We start from the raw sequence: 9,297 nt of genomic DNA, 5'->3' as shown, positions 1-9,297 counted from the left end.
AGGAGGGTCTGTGCCAGGGGAGCCGGGAGGGCTTGTCCAGGAGAAAGTTACTGAGCTTCTCAACAATGATGATACTAACATTTATTTTATCTCTATTATGGGCTGAATCCTGCACTAAGATTTTTACATACAGCACCTCATTTAATCATCACATTGCGGACAAAATAATGTTGCCTGCCATTTCAGTAAACAGTGAATGTTGCCGGCCATCAAGCCATCAGCCACTGAACTGCCCTTGGACCATGCGTCCTGAGGGGAATTCAGGATGGAGAAAAACAGGATACTGACCCTAGATAGTGAAGATGCATATCTAAGGAATACTTTCAATGAGCCCAGACTTGCAACTTCCCAAACATCGAAAAGCACTAAAATCATTAACTTGAGATGTCTGGTTTTTTGTGATTAGCAGTAATCTTTCAATGTTCAACTACTTGTGTGTTTGCTTTTTTTTTCCCAGCAAAAACTCCTGTGTATAAGGCTCCTCCCTCACCTCTTTAGAGCAGTTCTCAGAGCTGTCTGGGAGGCTGTCTCCCAGGCCATAGTCCTCAGGAAGGTCCCCGAATAAAACTTAAAATATTTAGGCAGTGCGTTTTTCCTCAGTCGACAACACCTACTCTGTGCAGTAGCTGTGGTTATTATTCCCACTTTATAGATGAGAAAACTGAGGTTTACAGAATTTAGTTAGTGTATTAGTTTTCTACCTCGGCTGTAACGAATGACCAGAAACTTAAAACAACACACGTTTATTATCTTACATTCTGGAGGTCAGAAGTCCCACCTGAGTCTCATGGGGCTAAAGTCAGAGTGTCAGCCTCTCTGCAGGCTCTCGGGGTGAATCTGTTTCTTTGCCTTTTCCAGCTTCTAGAGGCTGCCTGCCTCTCTCATCTTGTGCCTTCCTTCCTCCGTCTCCAAGGCCAGTAATAATGAGTTGAGTTCTTCTCACACCATATCATTCTGACCAGCTCTCCTGCCTTCCTCTTCCACTTTTAAGGACCTTTGTGATTACATTGGGCCCATTCAGATAACCCAGGACAAACTTCCTATCTTAAGGTTAGTTGATTAGTAACCTTGATTCCCCATTGCCACTCAAGGTAACATATTTACAGGTTCCAGGGATGAAGATGTGGACATCTTTAGGGGAGGCGTTATTCTGCCTACCACGGGCTACCAGAGCTGGAATCTGACCCTAGGAAGCCCCTCACTACTCTGGTCCCCCCAACCATTCTGCACCTCTGCCCTTAAACCTGAAATCCATCTGCCTTAAGTGGTTAGGTCGTTTTCTCACCTGAGCTCCTTGAGTGCTCAGGATGTGACTTTAATGGGACACTATTGCACCTCCCATCTAGCAGGGGCATCGTTTGAGTGCCAGACCCATTCCATGGACTCTGAAATTTAATACAGGGACTTGTATGGGGCGTAGTGGCAGACAGAACCGTCCTGCTCAGGCCACCACACCACCTGTGTCTCAGGGTGTTTTCCAAGAAGTAGGAGCTGCACATGTGTGTGGGGGACAGGATGCAAGGTAATGACACTGATAGGTTCCAGAGAAGAGCAGGAATGAAGCAGAATTAAAAATAAAGCAGACCCACTGGGAGCCAGGGTCTCACATTCCAGCAGAGAAGGAGGGGCCTCCTTGAGTTTCTAGGAAACTTGGACACAGCTCACATCTCAGGGGCAAACACTCCTTTTATGATCAGAGGGCATTCTTCTTCTATCAGATAGACCCTGATTTTCAACCTCCTTCCCTGGACACACATTGCTGGCTGTGCTTACTTTACCTGGTGCACACTTCCCAGAGGCCACAGACAAAGGGGCTAGAGCTCTGTGTTCACAGTGAGCTCACTCCACTGTCACCTCCCCCCCTCACAGCAGCTTCTCAGATGGAAGGTGAGTGAGAGCGAGGGCACCTCAGGACGAACTTGACAGCAGCAGAAAACAGGCTTGGAGCCAGACTGCATTCCAATCCTGGTTTCACCAACTGACTAGCTGTGTGCCCTTGGGCAAATTGATTAACCTCTCTGGGCCTCAACTCCCTTATCTGTAAAATGGGAATAATAATAATAATACTTAGTTCAAAATGTTGTGATTATTCTTTTATTGAGTAGCACTCCATAAAAGTAGCCATTACTATAAAAAAAAATTCTTGGGCATTATTTTATCAATCAAGATAAATTCTCACTCTCTATTTACATTTTAAAACTTCTTATTTAGAGAAGAGGTAGAGAGTGGTTGGGGGAATCCAGAATACAGAAGGGCTGTGTCCCTACTTGAGAAAGAGTTGCCATCTTTACATTATTGAAACTTCCTATCTCTGAATAAGGTCTATCTCTCCACTTATTTAGGCCATTTTTTAGCGTTCATTGTTACAATTTTATAATTTTCTTTCTAAAGATTGTGTTCTGTGAGCATTATTTCTGGAGGCCTTGCAGGACTCTTAAAATTATAATTGGAATTTTCTATTTATTTATTTATTTTTGGCTGCATTGCGTCTTCATTGCTGCGTACGGGCTTTCGCTAGTTGCGGTGAGCAGGGGCTACTCTTAGTTGCGGTGTGCGGGCTTCTCATTGCAGTGGCTTCTCTTGTTGCGGAGAGTGGGCTTTAGGTGTGTGGACTTAAGTAGTTGCAGCACGTGGACCTTAGAGTGTGTAAGCTTCAGTAGTTGTGGGGTACAGGCTTAGTTGCTCCGCGGCATGTGGGATCTTCCAGGACCAGAGATCGAACCCGTGTGCCCTGCATTGGCAGGCGGATTCTTAACCATTGCGCCACCAGGGAAGTCCTGGAATTTTCTTAAAATTACATTTTCTAGGGAATTCCCTGTCAGTCCAGTGGTTAAGACTCTGCACTTTCACTGCTGAGGGTGCAGGTTCAATCCCTGGTCGGGGAACTAAGATCTTGTAAGCTGCCATGCAGCGCAGCTGAAAAAAATTAAAAAATAAATAAATTTTAAAATTACATATTCTAGTTGGTTATTCCGCTGTGTATAGGAATAATATTGATTTTTATATATTGATTGTGTCCAGCTACCTTTCTGATATCTCTTATTAATTCTAATAATTTGGGGATTTGAGAGGGTTACTATGTATGACATTTGCTCCTCTCCCAAGTTTAGAACAAATTGAGAAGTAAATGCAGGAGTCAGATGGACAGAGGTACAAGCTATCACCTTTATTACTCATAAGGTTCTTTGGAAAATAGGGGTTAAATCTCTGGCTACAATAGGCTCTTTAATACCCCATTCTGAAACAGGAGGGAAGGAGGCAGGGCACAACGTTTAAAAGAATGACATAGCCCAAGGACATGACATAAACTGATGAGAACCAAATAGGTCCAAGATGGTGGAAGATTTGACTTCCAGCAGACTTTGAGCCTCATTATACGGTCAAGCCTCATTATACGTAATACATTAGCGTCCGCTAAGTGACATACCGACCAGCGTCACGACAGTTCTGAGGCCAACCATCAAAGATCAAAAAGTGGGCGTTGGTCCAATTCCTGGACACCTCCGTCCCTTCCCCAAAATAGCTGGAATAAGCCTCCCGCTCATTAGCCTATGAAATTACCCACCCCTATAAAAACTGACAACCCCAAACCCTGGGGCTGCTCTCGCCTTCTGAGATGGCCCACACTCTCTCTGGGAAGTGTGTTTCTCTCTAAATCAATCCACTTCTTACCTATCACTTTGTCTCTCACTGAATTCTTTCTGCCATGAGGCATCAAGAACCTGAGCTTCATTAAGTCCTGAGACCAGGTGTGTGATATCAGTTAAAAGAGGGTGCGTTCAAGTCCCAATCTGAGTTACACAGTTTCAATTCCATAATTAAATGTACCCAGTTGCAGACAGAGCTGGAAAACTGCAGGCCCTGCCGTTGTAAATATCATGGAGTAGAGGAGCAGAGGATGAGAGTTTCCTGCGGGCAGGCTGGTTCCCCAGGTGAGTAGAAAGGAGGGTACTGGGCTGTGCGGGCTCAGCTCCTTCTCCAAACTTGATAAATTAGTCTTTTAGGGTGGGTGAGGGAGCAAATAGAGGCCAGGGGTGTTATTCTAATGGAGCTACCACCATGAAGAAACAGGAAACAAATGTCCCTCACATATTGTAGGTTCCATCACATTTTCTATGTAGAAAATCTTATTGTCCATGACAATACTGTTTCTTCTTTTACAAGAGGTATAACCCTTATTAGTTTTTCCTGTCTTATCACTGTACCTAGGACTTCTAGAACAGTGTTGAACAGAGGTCATAATAGTGTCTTCTTGCCTCATACCTATCTTTAAAGGGAATAAATATGATTGCTGTAGCCTTTTGGTAGAAAGCTATTTTTGGGCTAGGGAAGTTCCCGTCCATTCTTAGTTTGAAAAAAAATTATAAAGGGGTATTTAATTTTTTGAATGCTCTTTTGCATTAATTGAAATAAATATACTGCGAGTTCCTTGGTTGCCTAGTGGTTAGAGTTCCAGGCTTTCACTGCTGTGGCCTGGGTTCAATCCCTTGTGCAGGGAACTGAGATCCTGCAAGCCAAGTGGCATGGGCAAAAAAAAAAAAAGACCGTATTATTTGTAACAATATTAATGTGATAATAATAGATTTTTCTAATGTTAAACCATCCTTAAATTCCTGAGCTAATACAGCTTGTCAGGGAAGATTTCCTAGAGGGAGAGCCTTCATTGATTGTGAAGTAATTAGCTGGACAAAGGAGATGGAGGTGGAGAAGAAAGGGAGGGAAGGGTAAGGGCCAGAGTTGTTGCAGGCAGGGGCAGCAGCAGGTGCAAAGGCCCTCAGGTGGGGAAGGAGCCACTTTGTTGTAGGAGCTTCCTGAAAGCCAGTGTGGCCTCACCTCTGAGGAGTGAGCGGAGAGTGTCTGAGACGAGGTGGTAAGTAGTAAGTCTCCTCCAGTACGTTACCCTCTGCACCAAACCTGTAAACTCACCTGATAGAAAACAAGTCTCTGCCTCAGAGAGTTTTCAACTGATTAAAACTGACAACAGGGCTTCCCTGGTGGTGCAGTGGTTAAGAATCTGCCTGCCAATGCAGGGCACACGGGTTCGAGCCCTGGTCCGGGAAGATCCCACGTGCTGCAGAGCAACTAAGCCCGTGCGCCACAACTACTGAGCCTGTGCTCTAGAGCCCACGAGCCACAACTACTGAGCCCACGCGCCGCATCTACGGAAGCCCCCGTGCTCTAGAGCCCGTGCTCTGCAACAAGAGAAGCCACCCAATGAGAAGCCCGCACACCGCAACGAAGAGTAGCCCCCACTCGCCGCAACTAGAGAAAGCCCGTGCGCAGCAGTGAAGACCCAACACAGCCAAAAATAATAAATAAATAAAAATAAATTAAAAAAAAAACTGACAACATTTTTTGTGTGGTTCAGTTTAGGTAGTTTAAATCTCTCTTGTTTCTCTTTTAATTAGATGTTGGCCCTGCTTTTCCTCTCTCCTGGTCATGTCAAGGATCCTCTTCTCTTCTCTTTGGTGGTTTAATGGGCAGCAGAGAGAAGTTGTTCTCAAAGTGTGGCCCTAAATGCAACAGACTTCTGTGTATTAATTTTGTAACCTGCAACTTTACCAAATTCATTGATGAGCTCTAGTAGTTTTCTGGTAGCATCTTTAGGATTTTCTATGTATAGTATCATGTCATCTGCAAACAGTGACAGTTTAACTTCTTTTCCAGTTTGGATTCCTTTTATTTCTTTTTCTTCTCTGACTGCTGTAGCTAGGACTTCCAGAACTATGTTGAATAAAAGTGTCGAGAGCTTGAATAAAAGCATCGAGAGCGGACCTTCTTATCTTGTTCCTGATCTTAGAGGAAATGCTTTCAGCTTTTCACCATTGAGTATGATGTTAGCTGTAGGTTTGTCGTATATGGCCTTTATTACATTGAGGTATGTTGAGGCCAGTAGGGAACTTGTCAGATATGCAAACTCTCAGGCCCCGGGGGCTTGAGGCCCTGCAGTCTGGTTTTAGTGAGCCCTCCAGGTGATTCTGTGACCCGAGAGGTTGAGAACCACTGAGTTAGAGCTTCCTGATGCTATGAGAAGAACCCAAGACTGAGAGCTGGGAGGCCTGGGCTCTGGTCTTCTTTATTCATTTCTCCAATAAATATGTTCTGAGTACCTACTGTGTGTCGTGCACTGTTCTAAGCCCTGGAGACCCAGAAATGAACAAGACAGACAAGGTTGAATTTTTAAAAAAAATTTTAAAATTCATACATATATTAATATAAACCACCATTTCATCCATTATAAAGTATACAATTTAATGGCATTTAGTACATTCACAATGCTGTGCAATCAATTATTGTGCAATCTAGTTCCAGAACATTTTATCACCCCAAAATGAGACTCCATGACCATTAGGCAGTCAATCCCTGTTTGTCCCTCTCATCATCCCCTAGCAACCACCAGTCTGCTCTCTGACTCTATGAATTTACCTATTCTGGACATTTCATGTAAATTGAATGATGCAGTATGTGGCCTTGTGTGTCTGTCATTTTTCACTTAGTATATGTTTCTAAAAGTCATCCATGTTGTAGCTTATGTCAGCACTTCATGCCTTTTTGTGGCTGAATAATATTCCATTGGATGGATACACCACATTTTGTTCACCCATTCATCACTTGATTGACCATTTTGGCCATTTCCACTTTTCAGCTATTGTGAATAGTGCTGCTATGAACATTTGTGTACAAATTTTTGTTTGAGTCTCTGTTTTCAATTTCTTTGGGTGTATACTTAAAAGTAGAATTGCAGGGTGATATGGTAATTCTATGATTAACTTTTTGAGGAACCACCAAACTGTTTTCTATAGTGGCTGCACCACTTTACATTCCCACTAGCAATGTATGGGGGTTCCAGTTTCTCCACATCCTTGTCAACACTTGTTATCTTCTGTTTTATTATAGCCTTCCTAGTAGGTGTGCAGAGGTATCTTACTATGGTTTTGATTTGCATTTCCCTAATGACTAATGAAGCATCTGTTCATATGCTTATTGGCCATTTGTATATTTTCTTTGGAGAAATATCTATTTAAGTCCTTTACTCATTTAAAAAATTCAATTGTTTGTCTGTTTGTTGTTGTCGTTGTTGTTTTTGGCTGTGCCACGGGGATTGCAGGATCTTAGTTCCCCGACCAGGGACTGAACCCTGGGCCACAGCAGTGAAAGCATGAAAGTGCCGAGTCCTAACCACTGAACCACCAGGGAATTCCCTTGTCTTTTTGTTATTGAAGGGCTGATGTCTTTGTAGTGGCTAAGAGCAGTGTTTACTAGAGGTGGAATCTTGGACAAGTTACCGAACCTCCCCTGCCTCAGTTTCCTCTTCTGTAAAATAGGAATAATAATAGAATCTACAGTAAAGGATAGTGTGAAGAGTAAATGACCTACTGTGTGCAGAGTTCTTGAAACTTTGCTGGCACACGGTAGGTTTGTGCCATGTAATTGATAGCCCGTATTATACAAGAGATGAGACTAATGATAGTAACTAAACACGAAATTATCAGAGATGAGTAACTGCTGGGAAGAAAACAAAACAGTGATGCAATAGAGAGTGACTGGAAGGCTATTTTAGGCTGGGTGGACAAGGAAGGCTTTTCAGAGGAGGTGACACTTGATCTGACACCGGAATGACACAAGGAGCCAACTGCGGGAAGATCCACGTACAGGAAGAGCATTTCAGGCTGAGGGAATGGCTGGGGCAAGACGAGAACAAGTTGGCCAGTTCAAAAAACTGCATGAGAGAAGGACGGGGCTGCCAAGGTGGGCGCTGGGCTTTCCCTGAATGGGGGTCCTGGCTGATGGTGACAGCATGAGGGGGCATGAGTTTTGGAGTCAGGAAGCCTAGGTGTCCAGGTCTCTATGTATTAGCTGGGACACTGGGGACAAGTTACTTAGCCCATTTGGAAAAGCCCTCCGTTTTCTCATGTTAAATGTGAGGCTGGTTATATTTATCTCATGGGCCTGCTGTGAAGCTCAAATGAGATAAAATTCAGAAGGGGGAGGGGGACACACACTTTAGATGATATTAATCACAGGTGTGTGAAGCAGTGGGTGCTCAATTGCAGTCTAGCTAATCCCCTTGTATTGGCCCAAAACAGCATGGGCGGTTTTGAAAATACCTTTTTGTGGTGTTGGTAATGGAAACATGACCTGTGCTTTTCTACCTCAGCATTGTGGTTCATGCAGCCCTCTTAGCCTCCCTCCTACCTTTCTTGAAGCTTCCTTCAAGGTCTTTGAACCTTCTTTCAAGGTCCAGTCCAGCTGAGCTTTTATCGAGCACCCCTCCCCACCATGTGCCAGGCCTGGGGCTCTGCAGGTAAATGGCATGGTCTGTGACTTCAAGGAGTGTCCATGCCACCTCCTCTACAAGGCTTCTTCCTGCTGCAGCAGTTAGAAGCACTGCACGCTCTCCTGCACGGCTGCAGCACTTTATCCTCAGGGGATAAAGGAGGTCAGGGGAAGAGCTTGGATTTGGAGTCCTGGTCTCCTCCTTACCAGTATCCAGGGTACAAGGAGCCCCGCCACGGTCGAGAGCGCTCTGAAGCTAGACTGTGGGGCTGAATCCAGGTCCACCACTCATTAGTAACTTAACCTCTCTGTGCCTCAGTTTCCTCATCTGTGAAATGGAGATAATAGTACTTACTTCATAGGATCGTGATAAAGATTCAATCTAGTTAATTGTAATACAGATAAAGCACTAGATGAATGCCTGGCAGGTAAGTGTTATGTAAATATTTGCTTATTAAAATAAATAAAATGAGTAAAACATTAGCATTGTGACATGGGCAAGCCACTGGACAGCCAGAGCCTCAGTTTCCAAATCTGTCCATTGGGGCTACTGTGAGGCTCCAGTGGGATAATATATGCACAGTGCCTGGCACAAGGCAGCCCCTCCACAGAGCTGGCTCCCTTCCTCCCTCCCAGTCCTGGGTCCTGCTGGGGCCCTTTCTGCCTTTCCAGCAACCGCTCAGGACCAGAGAAACAGAAACAGGCCTTATCTGTAGCCCAGAGCCTGCACTGTGAAGGTTCTTAGGAAATGTATGCTCTATGGAATTGGAAAAGGAGAGAAGAAATTGGACATGGTGTGTGTATGTGTCTGTGTGTGTCTGTCTGTGCCTGCGCTGGGGCAGGCGGTGGGCACACAGCGCTGGCCACCCCGCAGCCCACACAATGCTGCCGGGAGGAAAGAGCGGTTTCATCCAGCCCAGGGCAAGGGCGGGGCGCCGGGGCTGCGAGGGCCGGGCCGGCCACTAGGGGTCAGTGTGTCTCCGCCGCAGGCCGCTTACCTGACTGGGGCAGGCGCCCACT

Source organism: Balaenoptera ricei, chromosome 20, assembly GCF_028023285.1.
Source record: "Balaenoptera ricei isolate mBalRic1 chromosome 20, mBalRic1.hap2, whole genome shotgun sequence".
In the NCBI taxonomy this organism is placed as follows: domain Eukaryota; kingdom Metazoa; phylum Chordata; class Mammalia; order Artiodactyla; family Balaenopteridae; genus Balaenoptera; species Balaenoptera ricei.
The sequence above is the reverse complement of the archived record's forward strand: the minus strand, read 5'-3'. Positions refer to the sequence as shown.